The following is a 16350-nucleotide window of genomic DNA, read 5'->3' as shown; positions in this document are numbered from 1 at the left end:
GTCTGTCTGTCTGTCTGTAACTTTGCTGAGTAATAGTCTATAATAAGATACAGATTAGCTCAAATATCAGATTGGTGATTGATAATTGGTGATTGATAATTGGTGATTGATGATTGGTGATTGATGATTGGTGATTTGTGATTGGTGATCGCTGATTGATGATCGTTGATTGGTGATTGGTGATTGATGATCGCTGATTGGTGATTGGTGATTGGTGATTGATAATTGAAGAATTTGTAAGTGGAAATCACTGGTCCTTTGAGGGGACATAATCAGTTGACCTTTCCCCTCCTCCCTTTTAAAACAGCTTATTTTTGGTAAAAGGAATAGACTGCTGATAGAGATGGAGATACTTCTTGACTATGGTCCGACCTATCAGGTCGTCCATGCTCATAACAGATCTGTCGAGTATGGTACAACAACAAGTAGGCCAGTAGCGTTCATGCTGGGAGGGAGAACAATGTCTACAGGCCTATAATGTGATACTGTTTTGATACAACTACTGAATGGTTGAATGCCTGTGAGAGGGAGTTGAGATTTAGCTCCTAGAAAACCAGGTGAAGCCTGTAGAAACTGGCTAAATTGGTGTTCTGACTGTGTTAGCGAGTGTTGTTAGCTATTTAATGGGTTTGTTTGTTAAGCCAAGGTTTCTAAAAGCAAAACTTGGTTTGCTTTTAGATTAAGGCCAGAGGACCCCACCCAGGCAAACCGGTGACCCAGGGACCCCACCCAGGCAAACCGGTGGCCCAGGGACCCCACCCAGACAAACCAGTGACCCAGGGACCCCACCCAGACAAACCAGTGACCCAGGGACCCCACCCAGACAAACCGGTGACCCAGGGACTCCCACCCAGGCAAACCGGTGACCCAGGGACTCCCACCCAGGCAAACCGGTGACCCAGGGACCCCACCCAGACAAACCAGTGACCCAGGGACCCCACCCAGGCAAACCGGTGACCCAGGGACTCCCACCCAGGCAAACCGGTGACCCAGGGACCCACATCATTCATTAGCAAAAAAATCATCAGGTTAATTAATGACAATGGAAAGAACAATTCATCAAGATTTTTTTAAATAATAGATTTGATAGATAGTTTTTCATTATTTTTGGAAGAGGAAGTGTAAACTATCTATAAAATATCTACTCTAAGACAACTGTCTTGAATCACAGAGTGTGAGACACCACACATTTACTGTGTCAGACAGTTCATCAGACAGTTCATCAGACAGTTCATCAGACAGTTCATCAGACAGTTCATCAGACAGTTCATCAGACAGTTCATCAGACAGTTCATCAGACAGTTCATCAGACAGTTCATCAGACAGTTCATCAGACAGTTCATCAGACAGTTCATCAGACAGTTCATCAGACAGTTCATCAGACAGTTCATCAGACAGTTCATCAGACAGTTCATCAGACAGTTCATCAGACGGTTTATCAGACAGTTTATCAGACAGTTTATCAGTGTCTGCCTGGCCATTCTCTCTCTGTGTGCCTTTGTGGTAATGCCAGATTGCCAGTGTCCATCCAGATGACCTGGACTGAATGTGACAGCACTATGTGGTTCTCCAGGCCATGTCAAGGCCAATTGTAGTCTTTGAGTTTGACTGTAATATATTACATTGCATGTGTTTGACTGTAATATATTACATTGTGTGTATTTGACTGTAATATATTACATTGCATGGGTTTGACTGTAATATATTACATTGCATGTGTTTGGCTGTAATATATTACATTGCATGTTTGACTGTAATATATTACATTGCGTGTTCGGCTGTAATGTATAACATTGTGTGCGTTTGACTAATATATTACATTGTGTGCGTCCGGCTGTAATATATTACATTGCATGTGTTTGGCTTTAATATATTACATTGCTTCATGCTTAGATATGATTTGAAGTCATTGTACAATGCTAACACTCCGAGTTGACTCAGGTAAATACATGACTATGTTTGAATAACACTGAATAACACTATGGCTATAGTGCTGCACCCTCATCTAAATCAGGTTTAAAATGACTTGTACATTAGGAACCATCTAACACCCCCCCCTCCTCCTCTTCAGGTGTCCAATGCTAAAACAGCAGAGCAACTCAGTCACAATACGATGCAGAGCTTTCGATTTGGTGATTCTGGTCGGCAAGGACACTGACAGTGTTGGTTGATCTGGAACATTCACCACTGTCAGTGTGTTGGTTGATCTAGAACATTCACCACTGTCAGTGTGTTGGTTGATCTAGAACATTCACCACTGTCAGTGTGTTGGTTGATCTAGAACCCTCCCGCCCCAGCTTCGTTAAAACCATTGACAACTACGTACCGTTTTTCAAGGAATTGTTAAATACATTTTATAACCGTTTTTCGCCGTTTTTCGCTTTAATATCACCTCTCGAAGAGCATATTCTGTTTCTAATTTCTGTTTGCTAACGTTAGCTAGCTAGCTAACAGTACACTTCAACTTGAAATGAAAATGACTTTTCTGACAAAAATAGAAACGTTTAATATCAGAAAATGTAGCCTGCTAGAATCTCGTACCCGTATACATGGGATGGACACAGATGCCATGGTTGCTCTTAGTTTGAAGATGTAATCCGGAGATGTTGTTTTATACAAGAGCCTTCTGTGTTCTCTTTTTCTACTCCGTCTCCATATTTGCAATCAAACGGCACAATTTTCTCCATCTCCTTAGCTGTCACACTCTAATTCCACTGATTTCAAAACTCGGTCCTCCAGAAAGTGGAGAGCAACACTTATGCAGTTCTACTACGTGATATCTTTATAAAAAAGCAATTTTTAGAAAGAATAACCTACACATACTGACCAACTCATATTATAGACAGAAGCGTGCTACCTGGCAGACCAATCCGAACTCATCTCTTGGCATGTCCAGCCCACTCATTATCTCATCCAATCATGGCTAGTGGGAAGGTTGCTGGCTTTTTCGGTGGCTGAACCAAATAGGCTCGTAATGTAACAATTGTATTCAGATTTACAGATGGTTAACAAGTTTGTTTTTAAGGCACATGAAAGTTCACATGTTCCAGAAGGTATTTCTGCCAAAAGAAAAACAGATTTTGATAAAATAAAATAAACGTTTACGTCCTGTGAAGTAGTGACGTGTGACATACACCTAGTTTCCTGTAACAAGTCACAAATGTTGACTCTTCTACCTTCACAGGGAGTTTTCAGCTGTTATTGTGACTGTTGTATACATGCCACCTCAGGGCAAGAAAAATAACAAGCTGGCACTTAAAGTGGCAATCAGCATTCGAAACAATAACAAAGCAGACTCCCCACCCCTGGTACGGTGAAACACTCACGGAGAAATGTAACCTCAAAATAATAGAGCTAGAGCTCAGCATTGACCAACCATGATATCAAATGTATAGTTTTAACCATGTTTTGAGGCTATATAATGTGTGTTTATATTTGAATTGTAAACAAACATTGGAGTAAAACAAGCTTATATATTTTGGGTTCTGATGGGGTACGACAGTGGAACTGAGAACATGAAGCATTTCTTAAAGTTAAATTCTTCAAGAATCAATGGATACATATTATTGATTTCTAAGTCCAAAAACGGATGTAGCAACTGCTGATTGTCCCCATTAATGAACTGTACGAGGCTATAAACACTGTGGACACTGTGTTAACTAACCTCCAGATGAGATGCAATGCCATACAACACTCCTTCCGTGGCCTCCAACTGCTCTTAAATGCAAGTAAAACTAAATGCATGCTCTTCAACCAATCGCTGCCTCACCTGCCCATACGTCCAGCATCACTACTCTGGATGGTTCTGACTTAGAATATGTGGACAACTACAAATACCTAGGTGTCTGGTTAGACTGTAAACTCTCCTTCCAGACTCACATTAAGCATCTCGAATCCAAAATTAAATCTCGAATCGGCTTCCTATTCGCAATGAAGCATCCTTCACTCATGCTGCCAAACATACCCTCGTAAAACTGACTATCCAACCGATCCTTGACTTCGCAATGTCATTTACAAAATAGCATCCAACACTCTACTCAGCGAATTGGATTGCAGTCTATCACAGTGCCATCCGTTTTGTCACCAAAGCCCCATATACTACCCACCACTGCGACCTGAATGCTTTCGTTGGCTGGCCCTCTATTCATATTTGTCGCCAAACCCACTGGCTCCAGGTCATCTATAAGTCTTTGCTAGGTAAAGCCCGCCTTATCTCAGCTCACTGTTCACCATAGCAGCACCCATCCGTAGCATGCGCTCCAGCAGGCATATTTCACTGGTCATCCCCAAAGCCAATTCTTCCTTTGGCCGCCTTTCCTTCCAGTTCTCTACTATTAATAACTGGAACAAATTGCAAAAATCACTGAAGCTGGAGACTCATATCTCCCTAACTAACTTTAAGCACCGGCTGTCAGAGCAGCTTAAAGATCATTACACCTGTAAATAGCCCACCTGTAAATAGCCCACCTGTACATAGCCCACCTGAAAATAGCCCACCTGTACATAGCCCACCTGTAAATAGCCCACCTGTACATAGCCCACCTGTAAATAGCCCATCTGTAAATCGCCCATCTGTAAATAGCCCACCTGTACATAGCCCACCTGTAAATAGCCCACCTGTACATAGCCCACCTGTAAATAGCCCACCTGTAAATAGCCCATCTGTAAATAGCCCACCTGTACATAGCCCACCTGTACACAGCCCATCTGTAAATAGCCCACCTGTAAATAGCCCACCTGTAATTAGCCCATCTGTAAATAGCCCACCTGTACATAGCCCATCTGTAAATAGCCCACCTGTAAATAGCCCACCTGTACACAACCCATCTGTAAATAGCCCATCTGTACATAGCCCATCTGTAAATAGCCCATCTGTACACAGCCCATCTGTAAATAACCCACCTGTAAACCCCATCTGTACATAGGCCATCTGTACACATCCCATCTGTAAATATCCCATCTGTAAATAGCCCACCTATACATAGCCCACCTGTAAATAGCCCACCTGTAAATAGCCCACCTGTACATAGCCCACCTGTAAATAGCCCACCTGTAAATAGCCCACCTGTACATAGCCCACCTGTAAATAGCCCACCTGTACATAGCCCACCTGTAAATAGCCCACCTGTACATGTAAATAGCCCACCTGTAAATAGCCCACCTGTAAATAGCCCACCTGTAAATAGCCCACCTGTACATAGCCCACCTGTAAATAGCCCACCTGTAAATAGCCCACCTGTAAATAGCCCACCTGTACATAGCCCACCTGTACATAGCCCACCTGTAAATAGCCCACCTGTAAATAGCCCACCTGTAAATAGCCCACCTGTAAATAGCCCATCTGTAAATAGCCCACCTGTAAATAGCCCACCTGTAAATAGCCCACCTGTAAATAGCCCACCTGTAAAGCCCACCTGTAAATAGCCCACCTGTACATAGCCCACCTGTAAATAGCCCACCTGTAAATAGCCCACCTGTACATAGCCCACCTGTACATAGCCCACCTGTAAATAGCCCACCTGTAAATAGCCCACCTGTAAATAGCCCACCTGTAAATAGCCCATCTGTAAATAGCCCATCTGTAAATAGCCCACCTGTAAATAGCCCACCTGTAAATAGCCCATCTGTAAATAGCCCACCTGTAAATAGCCCACCTGTACATAGCCCACCTGTAAACCTGTAAATAGCCCACCTGTAAATAGCCCACCTGTAAATAGCCCACCTGTAAATAGCCCACCTGTAAATAGCCCACCTGTAAATAGCCCACCTGTAAATAGCCCACCTGTAAATAGCCCACCTGTAAATAGCCCACCTGTAAATAGCCCACCTGTAAATAGCCCACCTGTAAATAGCCCACCTGTAAATAGCCCATCTGTAAATAGCCCACCTGTAAATAGCCCACCTGTAAATAGCCCACCTGTAAATAGCCCACCTGTAAATAGCCCACCTGTAAATAGCCCACCTGTAAATAGCCCACCTGTAAATAGCCCACCTGTACATAGCCCATCTGTAAATAGCCCACCTGTAAATAGCCCACCTGTACACAACCCATCTGTAAATAGCCCATCTGTACATAGCCCATCTGTAAATAGCCCATCTGTACACAGCCCATCTGTAAATAACCCACCTGTAAATAGCCCACCTGTACATAGCCCATCTGTACATATCCCACCTGTAAATAGCCCACCTGTAAATAGCCCACCTGTAAATAGCCCACCTGTACATAGCCCACCTGTAAATAGCCCACCTGTACATAGCCCACCTGTAAATAGCCCACCTGTAAATAGCCCACCTCCAACTACCTCTTCCCCATATTATTATTTATTTTTTATTTATTTTTGCTCCTTTGCACCCCAGTATCTCTACTTGCACATTCATCTTCTGCACATCTATCACTCCAGTGGTTAAATGCTCAATTGTAATTATTTTGCCACTATGGCCTATTTATTACCTTTACCTCCCTTATCCTATCTCATTTGCACACACTGTATATAGACTTTATATTGTGTTATTGACTGTACGCTTGTTTATTCCATGTGTAACTCTATGTTGTTGTTTGTGTCGCACTGCTTTGCTTTATCTTGGCCAGGTCGCAGTTGTAAATGAGCACTTGTTCTCAACTAGCCTACCTGGTTAAATAAAGGGTTATATATACTGTATAAATACCTGGTTAAATAAAGGTGACATAAAAAAAAAAATGAAAACAAGCAGGAAAACTTTCCTTGTTGCCGGGCAATTTTACTTCCGTGTCATTTTATGTAAGAAGGGTCAAGACACCTTTTTGTAATTCCACATTCCACATTTCCTCATTCATCACTCCAGTATCCCTAAACATTGTACATATAGTATTGGAACTGACTCTGTGTACACTAATTGTACATAGACTGTGTTTGTGTGCCATTCAGAGGTTGAACGGGCAAGTCAAAATATTGAAGTGCTTTGAATGATGTATGATAGTAGGTGCCAGGCGCACCGGTTTTGTGTCAAGAACTGCAACGGTGCTGGGTTTTTCACACTCAACAGTTTCCCGTCTGTATCAATAATGGTCCACCACCCAAAGGACATCCAGCCAACTGGACACAACTGTGGGAAGCATTGGAGACAACATGGACCAGCATCCCTGTGGAACACTTTCAACGTCTTGTGGAGCCCATGCAGAGATAGATTGAGGCTGTGCTGAGGGCAAAAGAGTAAATCATTGGAAACATATTTTCTTACGCTTTCGTCACCTTGTATATTCCATGACAAATTGAGGTAGTTCTGAGGCAACTCAATATTAGGAACGTATTCAAAATATTAATAAATAAATAACTGTTAAACTCTGTTCCCCACTTCATCAATTTGGGTTGGAAAATAGAAAGTGACCTACTGTATCATTCAAAAGCCACAGCTCAAAAACGTACTGCTAGTGATGTCATAAGAATGTCATAAGAATACCGTGATGTCATAAGAATGTCATGAGAATACCGAGATGTCATAAGAATGTCATAAGAATACCGTGATGTCATAAGAATGTCATAAGAAAACCGTGATGTCATAAGAATGTCATGAGAATACCGCGATGTCATAAGAATGTCATAAGAATACTGTGATGTCATAAGAATGTCATAAGAATACCGTGATGTCATAAGAATGTCATAAGAAAACCGTCATAAGAATACCCCTGCGTGGTTATGTGACGAAAAACAGATTCTATGGGATCGAATGGTGGGCTTTTTGCACAGACGGGGATGGGAGGGCACATCTATGGTGGGACGGTGAGCAGGCCTCTACACTCTAGTTATTAATGTGTCTCCCTCTGCCATATGAACACATTGTATGACACACCCTTTGTGCTATAATGGATACACCGAGAGCAACTGGCGGCAAAACAACTGAGCGCAGGACTCTGAGATATACAGTATACTACAGCAGGTAACTTCGATTGTAAACTACTTCAAACCGCTGACTGTGATCCTGGCCTAGTTGACATGCCGGTATGTGAAATCGAACAGCTGATCGAGCTGTAATGTGACCGAATGCGTTCACGGATCACTACGGGGAGTTTTGGTTCCTGACTCAAACCCTGCCGTCTCCCTCTGAGCTTTAATACCGCATTCAAAACCACTGAGAACACGGAACTGGGAACTCGGAAATCTGTGACTTCCGACATCAGTGATTTCATGACTACTGTGAACTCAGAAAACTGGGGAAAATCATTTTTGAAAGGTTATCCAACTCGGAATTCCAGCTCGGGAACTCTGACCTCTTTCTAGCGCTCCGGCCTTTCCGACCTGAAGATCACTGATGTCACGATTTGACATCGTATTTTTCAGAGTTCCCAGTTGTCTTGAAAGCACCATAAAACTCATCCTTCTCCAGCTCATATCTGTGTGAAGCTGGATTCAGTGATCTCATTTATATCTCGTCTGCATTAAAACCACATATTGATCCAGGTTGAACGTGAGAGCAGAGATGAGGTACACACTGTCCGACTCGCAGAATCAATTCAATTAAAGGGCTTTATTGGCACGGAAACATATGTTAACATTGCCAAAGCAAGTGAAGTAGATAATAAAAAAAAGATAAATAAACCACAAAATGAACAGTAAACATTACAAACACAACATTTTCAAAGAATAAAGACATTTCAAATGTCATATTATATATATATATATATACAGTGTTTTAACAATGTGCAAATAGTTAAAGTACAAAAAGGAATATAAATAAACATAAATATGGGTTGTATTTACAATGGTGTTTGTTCTTCACTGGTTGCCCTTTTCTCGTGGCAACAGGTCACAAGTCTTGCTGCTGTGATGAAACACTGTGGAATTTCACCCAGTAGATATGGGAGTTTATCAACATTTGATTTGTTTTCTAAGTCTTTGTGGGTCTGTGTAATTTGAGGGAAATATGTGTCTCTAATATGGTCATACATTTGGCAGGAGGTTAGGAAGTGCAGCTCAGGTTCCACCTCATGTTGTTGGCAGTGTGCACATGCTCACTGAGTCTGTACATAGTCAAAGATTTCCTTAAGTTTGGGTCAGTCACAGTGGTCAGGTATTCTGCCACTGTGTACTCTCTGTTTAGGGTCAGTCACAGTGGTCAGGTATTCTGCCACTGTGTACTCTCTGTTTAGGGTCAGTCACAGTGGTCAGGTATTCTGCCACTGTGTACTCTCTGTTTAGGGTCAGTCACAGTGGTCAGGTATTCTGCCACTGTATACTCTCTGTTTAGGGTCAGTCACAGTGGTCAGGTATTTGCCACTGTGTACTCTCTGTTTAGGGTCAGTCACAGTAGTCAGGTATTTGCCACTGTGTACTCTCTGTTTAGGACCAAATAACATTCTAGTTTGCTCTGTTTTTTTGTTAATTCTTTCCAATGTGTCAAGTCATTATCTTTTGTTTTCTCATAATTTGGTTTGGTCTAATTGTGTTGCTGTCCTGGGGCTCTGTGGGGTGTGTTTGTGTTTGTGAACAGAGCCCCATAACCAGCTTGCTTAGGGGACTCTTCTCCAGGTTAATCTCTCTGTAGGTGATGGCTTTGTTATGGAAGGTTTGGGAATCACTTCCTTTTAGGTGGTTGTAGAATTTAATGGCTCTTTTCTGGATCTTGATAATTAGTGGGTATCGGCCTAATTCTGCTCTGCATGCATTATTTGCATGCATTATTTGGTGTTCTATGTTCTATGTTGTACATTGGGGATATTTGTGCAGAACTCTGCATGCATAGTCTCAATTTGGTGTTTGTCCCATTTTGTGAATTCTTGGTTGGTGAGCGGACCCCAGACCTCACAACCATAAAGGGCAATGGGTTCAATAACTGATTCAAGTATTTTTAGACAGATCCTAATTGGTATGTCGAATTTTATATTCCTTTTGATGGCATAGAAGATCCTTCTTACCTTGTCTCTCAGATCGTTCAAAGCTTTGTGGAAAGTTACCTGTGGAGCTGATGTTTAGGCCAAGGTATGTATCATTTTTTTTTGTGTGCTCTAGGGCAATGGTGTTTTAGATGAAATGATATCCAACAAATTTGCAATTGATATATTATTATTATGCATAGCCCCACATTAAAAGTATGTGATGATGAGTTGTGAAGACAATCAGAAATACTGTTAGATTTTTTTTTCAATTGACTGCAATAGTCGCAAATAACTAAATAAAAATGTTTTAATGTTTAAATACAAAGTAAACATTGGCTGTTAATTACATTTTTTTTTTTCACGAGGTCGCAATAATTTTCACATGGGGTAAAGAAAATGGGGTCATGGGTCAAAAAAGTTGAGGAAACCTGCCCAATGTCATATTCATAGATAATGAAATGTCATCACCAAAAGTGCTATATTATGGTATGCATGGAAATGGTTCCCCCTGGTGGTCATCATAATGCAATGCATCCACATTTAATTTGCCGTCACCTTCGGTCCTCCAAATCGGTCCTCCAAATATACTGCTGATCTCACTCGTTTCCATGAATGGTAAAATAAGTTGTACGTTTCCTCGCCTGTCAGTTTGTTATTTAAAAAAAAATAAAACATTTGATAACTCGCTTGGGTCATTTTAAGATGTTCGTTTTGAAAATTTGTTCAGCCATTTTCCCACAGTAAAAAAGTGTCCAAGTCATGTCATGTGATCTACTATTGGATGAACTGGGAATCAGACATGATATCTGATTTACATCAGTGGAAAGGTTATGACTTCAACTTTCTCGTCATATGTATGTAACTCATACTCATTTATTGGTACGTTGCACTGCGCTTTTAAAATAGTGTTGCTATGGCAATTTGCGCATGTTTTGAGCGCCACCGTCAGGTACAAGATTTTACACACACACAAAAAAAAAAATCGATTTTATTTTATCCCTTTGTAATGGTAATTGGTGACATTTTATTTTAAACCAAGACTTTGAAATATCTTATTCCCCAACATCGGCACGATTTGGATGGGGACAATTTGGGAACCAAATTATCTCCACCCCACACCCCAAAAAACTAAAATACGTATATATTTGTTTTTTGCTTTTCTTTGCCTGCACTTGCTCTCGCTCTGTAATAGTCACGTTGTTGCTGTATCAGAATCCCACAGTTCTTACCTTTCTAACATTACTAAGCATGTGTTTGTAGGACTTATAGTTTTGAAATCAAAATGTACTTGATAAATGTAGTTTACAATTTTTTGCATGTCAATCTCTCCTGGCTCAAAGTGGAGGAGAGATTGACTTCATCACTACTTGTATTTGTGAGAGATATTGACATGTTGAATGCACCGAGCTGTCTGTTTGAACTACTGGCACACAGCTCGGACACCCATGCATACCCCACAAGACATTCCGCCAGAGGTCTCTGCCCAGTCCCCTAGTCCAGAACAGACAACAGGAGGTGCACAGTACTACATAGAGCCATGACTACATGGAACTCTATTCAATATCAGGTAACTGATGCAGCAGCAGAATCAGAGGCCTGAGGGAACACACGTAATATGTTGTGAAATATGTTATGAATGTAAATGTTTTTAAAATGTATAATCAAATCAAATCAAATAATTTACATAGCCCTTCGTACATCAGCTGATATATCAAAGTGCTGTACAGAAACCCAGCCTAAAACCCCAAACAGCAAGCAATCCAGGTGTAGAAGCACGGTGGCTAGGAAAAACTCCCTAGAAAGGCCAAAACCTAGGAAGAAACCTAGAGAGGAACCAGGCTATGTGGGGTGGCCAGTCCTCTTCTGGCTGTGCCGGGTGGAGATTATAACAGAACATGGCCAAGATGTTCAAATGTTCATAAATTACAAGCATGGTCCAATAATAATAAGGCAGAACAGTTGAAACTGGAGCAGCAGCACAGCCAGGTGGACTGGGGACAGCAAGGAGTCATCATGTCAGGTAGTCCTGGGGCATGGTCCTAGGGCTCAGGTCCTCTGAGAGAGAGAAACAAAGAGAGAAAGAGAGAATTAGAGAGAGCACACTTAAATTCACACAGGACACCGAATAGGACAGGAGAAGTACTCCAGATATAACAAACTGACCCTAGCCCCCGACACATAAACTACTGCAGCATAAATACTGGAGGCTGAGACAACTGCCTTAATGTTGCTGGAACCCAAGAAGAATAGCTGCTGCGAACAGGGATCCATAATAAATACAAATACATCATTGAGTACCACTCTTCATATTTTCAAGCATGGTGGCGGCTGCATCATGTTATGGGTATGCTTGTCAGCGGCAAGGAATATAATGGGTTTTTTTTTAGGATGAAAAGAAATGGGTACAGCTATAAGCACAGGCAAAATCCTAGAGGAAGTCCTGGTTCAGTCTGTTTTCCAACAGACACTGTGTAAGGATCTGGGTGTAGCTGGTGCAGAGGAGTCAGGCGCAGGACAGCATAGATGAGTAACACAAGGAACTTTACTCAAAATATCAAAATACATGAAGTAGCACGAGGTCCACAAACAACGGACCGAACTTACAATAAACAAACACGCAAAAACCATGGGGAAAACAGAGGGTTAAATAATGAACAAGTAATTGGGGAATTGAAACCAGGTCTGTAAAACAAAGACAAAACAAATGGAAAATGAAAAGTGGATCGGCGATGGCTTGAAGGCTGGTGACGTCGACTGCCGAACGCCGCCCGAACAAGGAGAGGGACCGAATTCGGCGGAAGTCGTGACACACTGGGAGACAAATTCCCCTTCCAGCAGGACATTAACCTAAAACACAAGGCCAAATATACACTGGAGTTGCTTACCAAGATGACATTAAATGTTCCTTTTTTTTAAGAATAATGTGCAAATATTGTACAACCCAGGTGTAAAAAACTCTTATAGACTTATCCAGAAAGACTCAGAGCTGTAATCGCTGCCAAAAGTGATTCTAACATGTATTGACTCAGGGATATGAATACTTACTGTATATAAATTAGATATTTCATTATTTCAATTTTCAATAGATTTGTCAACATTTCTAAAACATGTTTTCACTTTGTCATCACAATGTATTTTGTGTGTTCAGATGCCCTGTGTGGACAAAGTCATGGAACCTTATGACAATCAGATTAAATTAACTACATTAGTCAGAGAGAAAACTTCAGTCCAGTTCGACCGGAACACAACAGGAGAGGTAACAGCTATTTGGGCGGATGCCCTGTAGGGGTGTAGTTTACATTTTAGTATGGTCTGGGTGTCCATCACTTCCTGTTCCAGAGACAGTGTGGAGGGCACATACCCAACCACTGCTATTAGTTCTCAATGACAAGGATATCTTATTTGATTGAGGACTTTTATGGGTAAAATATTTCAATGGGATTGAAGTATGAGATGGAATTTGTTGAGATTTGACACGGGTTCTGGATCAGTAACTTTTTGGTTTACTCTCATCATGCCTCTCTCTTTATGTCCATTCTATAGAATTATGACTCACTGGCAGGGGCTCCCATCTCAGGGGCTCCTATCTCAGGGGCTCCCATCTCAGGGGCTCCCATCTCAGGGGCTCCCATCTCAGGGGCTCCCATCTCAGGGGCTCCCATCTCAGGGGCTCCCATCTCAGGGGCTCCCATCTCAGGGGCTCCCATCTCAGGGGCTCCCATCTCAGGGGCTCCCATCTCAGGGGCTCCCATCTCAGGGGCTCCCATCTCAGGGGCTCCCATCTCAGGGGCTCCCATCTCAGGGGCTCCCATCTCAGGGGCTCCCATCTCAGGGGCTCCTATCTCAGGGGCTCCTATCTCAGGGGCTCCCATCTCAGGGGCTCCTATCTCAGGGGCTCCTCTCAGGGGCTCCTATCTCAGGGGCTCCCATCTCAGGGGCTCTCTCAGGGGCTCCCATCTCAGGGGCTCCCATCTCAGGGGCTCCCATCTCAGGGGCTCCCATCTCAGGGGCTCCCATCTCAGGGGCTCCTATCTCAGGGGCTCCCATCTCAGGGGCTCCTATCTCAGGGGCTCCTATCTCAGGGGCTCCTATCTCAGGGGCTCCCATCTCAGGGGCTCCTATCTCAGGGGCTCCCATCTCAGGGGCTCCTATCTCAGGGGCTCCCATCTCAGGGGCTCCCATCTCAGGGGCTCCTATCTCAGGGGCTCCTATCTCAGGGGCTCCCATCTCAGGGGCTCCCATCTCAGGGGCTCCCATCTCAGGGGCTCCCATCTCAGGGGCTCCTATCTCAGGAGCTCCCATCTTAGGGGCTCCTATCTCAGGGGCTCCTATCTCAGGGGCTCCCATCTTCAGGGGCTCCCATCTTAGGGGCTCCCATCTCAGGGGCTCCCATCTTCAGGGGCTCCTATCTCAGGGGCTCCTATCTTAGGGGCTCCCATCTCAGGGGCTCCCATCTTAGGGGCTCCCATCTTCAGGGGCTCCTATCTCAGGGGCTCCCATCTTCAGGGATTCCCATCTCGGAGGTTCCTCTGTGGCCTGTTGGAGTAACATTAGTACAGCTAGTTGTGTTCATGGTTAGGTGTTGCTATGGGTTCACGGTTAGGTGTTGCTATGGGTTTACAGTTAGGTGTGGCTATGGTGCAGTTGGTTGGGCATGTACCCTAGCCCACTGTCTCTCTCTGGAACAGGAAGTGATGCCCACCAGACCATATTATGTTGTTATTGTGTCACTCCTACAAACTGGGGAAGGACACACCAGCCTGCTACGCTCTCGAGGTCTACAGTTATATTAAACAAGTCATATTATGCCCCCTATGAAATGAAGCCTTGCAGTATGTGTATGTGCATTGCTCTGATTGGCTCCTCTCTCCTGGTTCCTTATCTGCAATTGGTCTATTCCATGGGTCGGTGTCCATAGCTGTGGCGGTGGTGCGCTGGCTGGAAGATAACCTGGGAATCATCCGGTCTTCCTCAGAGATAGGTGAGCTCTGCTCTTCAACACACCAGACATCTAGAAGGTGTATAGTATCATGGAAATGTATTCCATAGAATGGGCCTCCCCATTCAACTCAATGGTATAATGGGTGGACTGGCAGGCATTAGCAGTGTAATATAATTATATGATGAATATTTACAAAAAGACCCTCCTCATACACATCTCCCTCTCCCCCTTTCTGTCTCTTTTTCTCTCCCTCTCTATCTCTCTCTCTCTCCTCCCCCCCCACTTCGCTCTCTCTTCTCCCCCACTTCTCTCTCTGTTCTCCCCCACTTCTCTCTCTCTTACCCCCACTTCGCTCTCTCTCGTCTCCCCCCTTTCCTCCTCTCCCTTCCCCCTTCAGGTGATGTGGGCTCATTCTATGGATGTTACTCGGCCTCCCGAGTAGCGCAGCGGTCCAAGGCACTGAATCTCAGTTCAATTCCAGGCTGTATCACAACCGCCGCACAATTGGCCCAGTGTCGTCCGGGTTAGGGTTGGGCCAGAGTAGGCCGTCATTGTAAAAAATAATTTGTTCTTAACTGACTTGCCCAGTTTAATAATGGTTAAATATAAATTGTTGTTCCTGCCTTCTCTGGGCCATACGTCCCCTACTGGGAGTAGTGTACCTATTCACGTTGCCCCCTCCCCTCCCTTCCCCTCCCCTCCCCTCCCCACACCACTGCCACTCTCTGTTGTCATCTATGCCTAGTCACTTTAATTAACTCTACCTACATGTACAGTTGAAGTCGGAAGTTTACATACACCTTAGCAAAATACATTTAATCTCAGTTTTTCACAATTCCTGACATTTAATCCGAGTAAAGATTCCCCGTTTTAGGTCCGTTAGGATAATCACTTCATTTTAAGAATGTGAAATGTCAGAATAATAGTAGAGAGAATGATTTATTTAAGCTTTTAATTCTTTCATCACATTCCCAGTGGGTCAGAAGATTACATACACTCAATTAGTATTTGGTAGCATTGCCTTTAAATTAATTTAACTTGAGTATAACGTTTCAGGTAGCCTTCCACAAGCTTCCCACAATAAGTTGTGTAAATTTTGGCCCATTCCTCCTGGCAGAGCTGGTGTGACTGAGTCAGGTTTGTAGGCCTCCTTGCGCGCACATGCTTTTTCAGTTCTGCCTACAAATGTTCTATGGGATTGAGGTCAGGGCTTTGTGCTGGCCACTCCAATACCTTGACTAGCTGGAAACGGCAGAATTTTTCATGGAATATCTACATAGGCGTACAGAGGCCCATTATCAGTAACCATCACTCCTGTGTTCCAATGGCACGTTGTGTTAGCTAATCCAAGTTTATAATTTTAAAAGGCTATCATTATCATTAGAAAACCATATTGCAAAAACTGTTGTTCTGATTAAAGAAGCAATAAAACGGGCCTTCTTTAGACTAGTTGAGTATCTGGAGCATCAGCATTTGTGGGTTCGATTACAGGCTCAGAATGGCCAAAAACAAAGACTTTGTTCTGAAACTCGTCAGTCTATTCTTGTTCTGAGAAATG

The sequence above is a fragment of the Oncorhynchus tshawytscha genome, linkage group LG26 (genome assembly GCF_018296145.1).
Source record: "Oncorhynchus tshawytscha isolate Ot180627B linkage group LG26, Otsh_v2.0, whole genome shotgun sequence".
Classification (NCBI taxonomy): domain Eukaryota; kingdom Metazoa; phylum Chordata; class Actinopteri; order Salmoniformes; family Salmonidae; genus Oncorhynchus; species Oncorhynchus tshawytscha.
The sequence above is the reverse complement of the archived record's forward strand: the minus strand, read 5'-3'. Positions refer to the sequence as shown.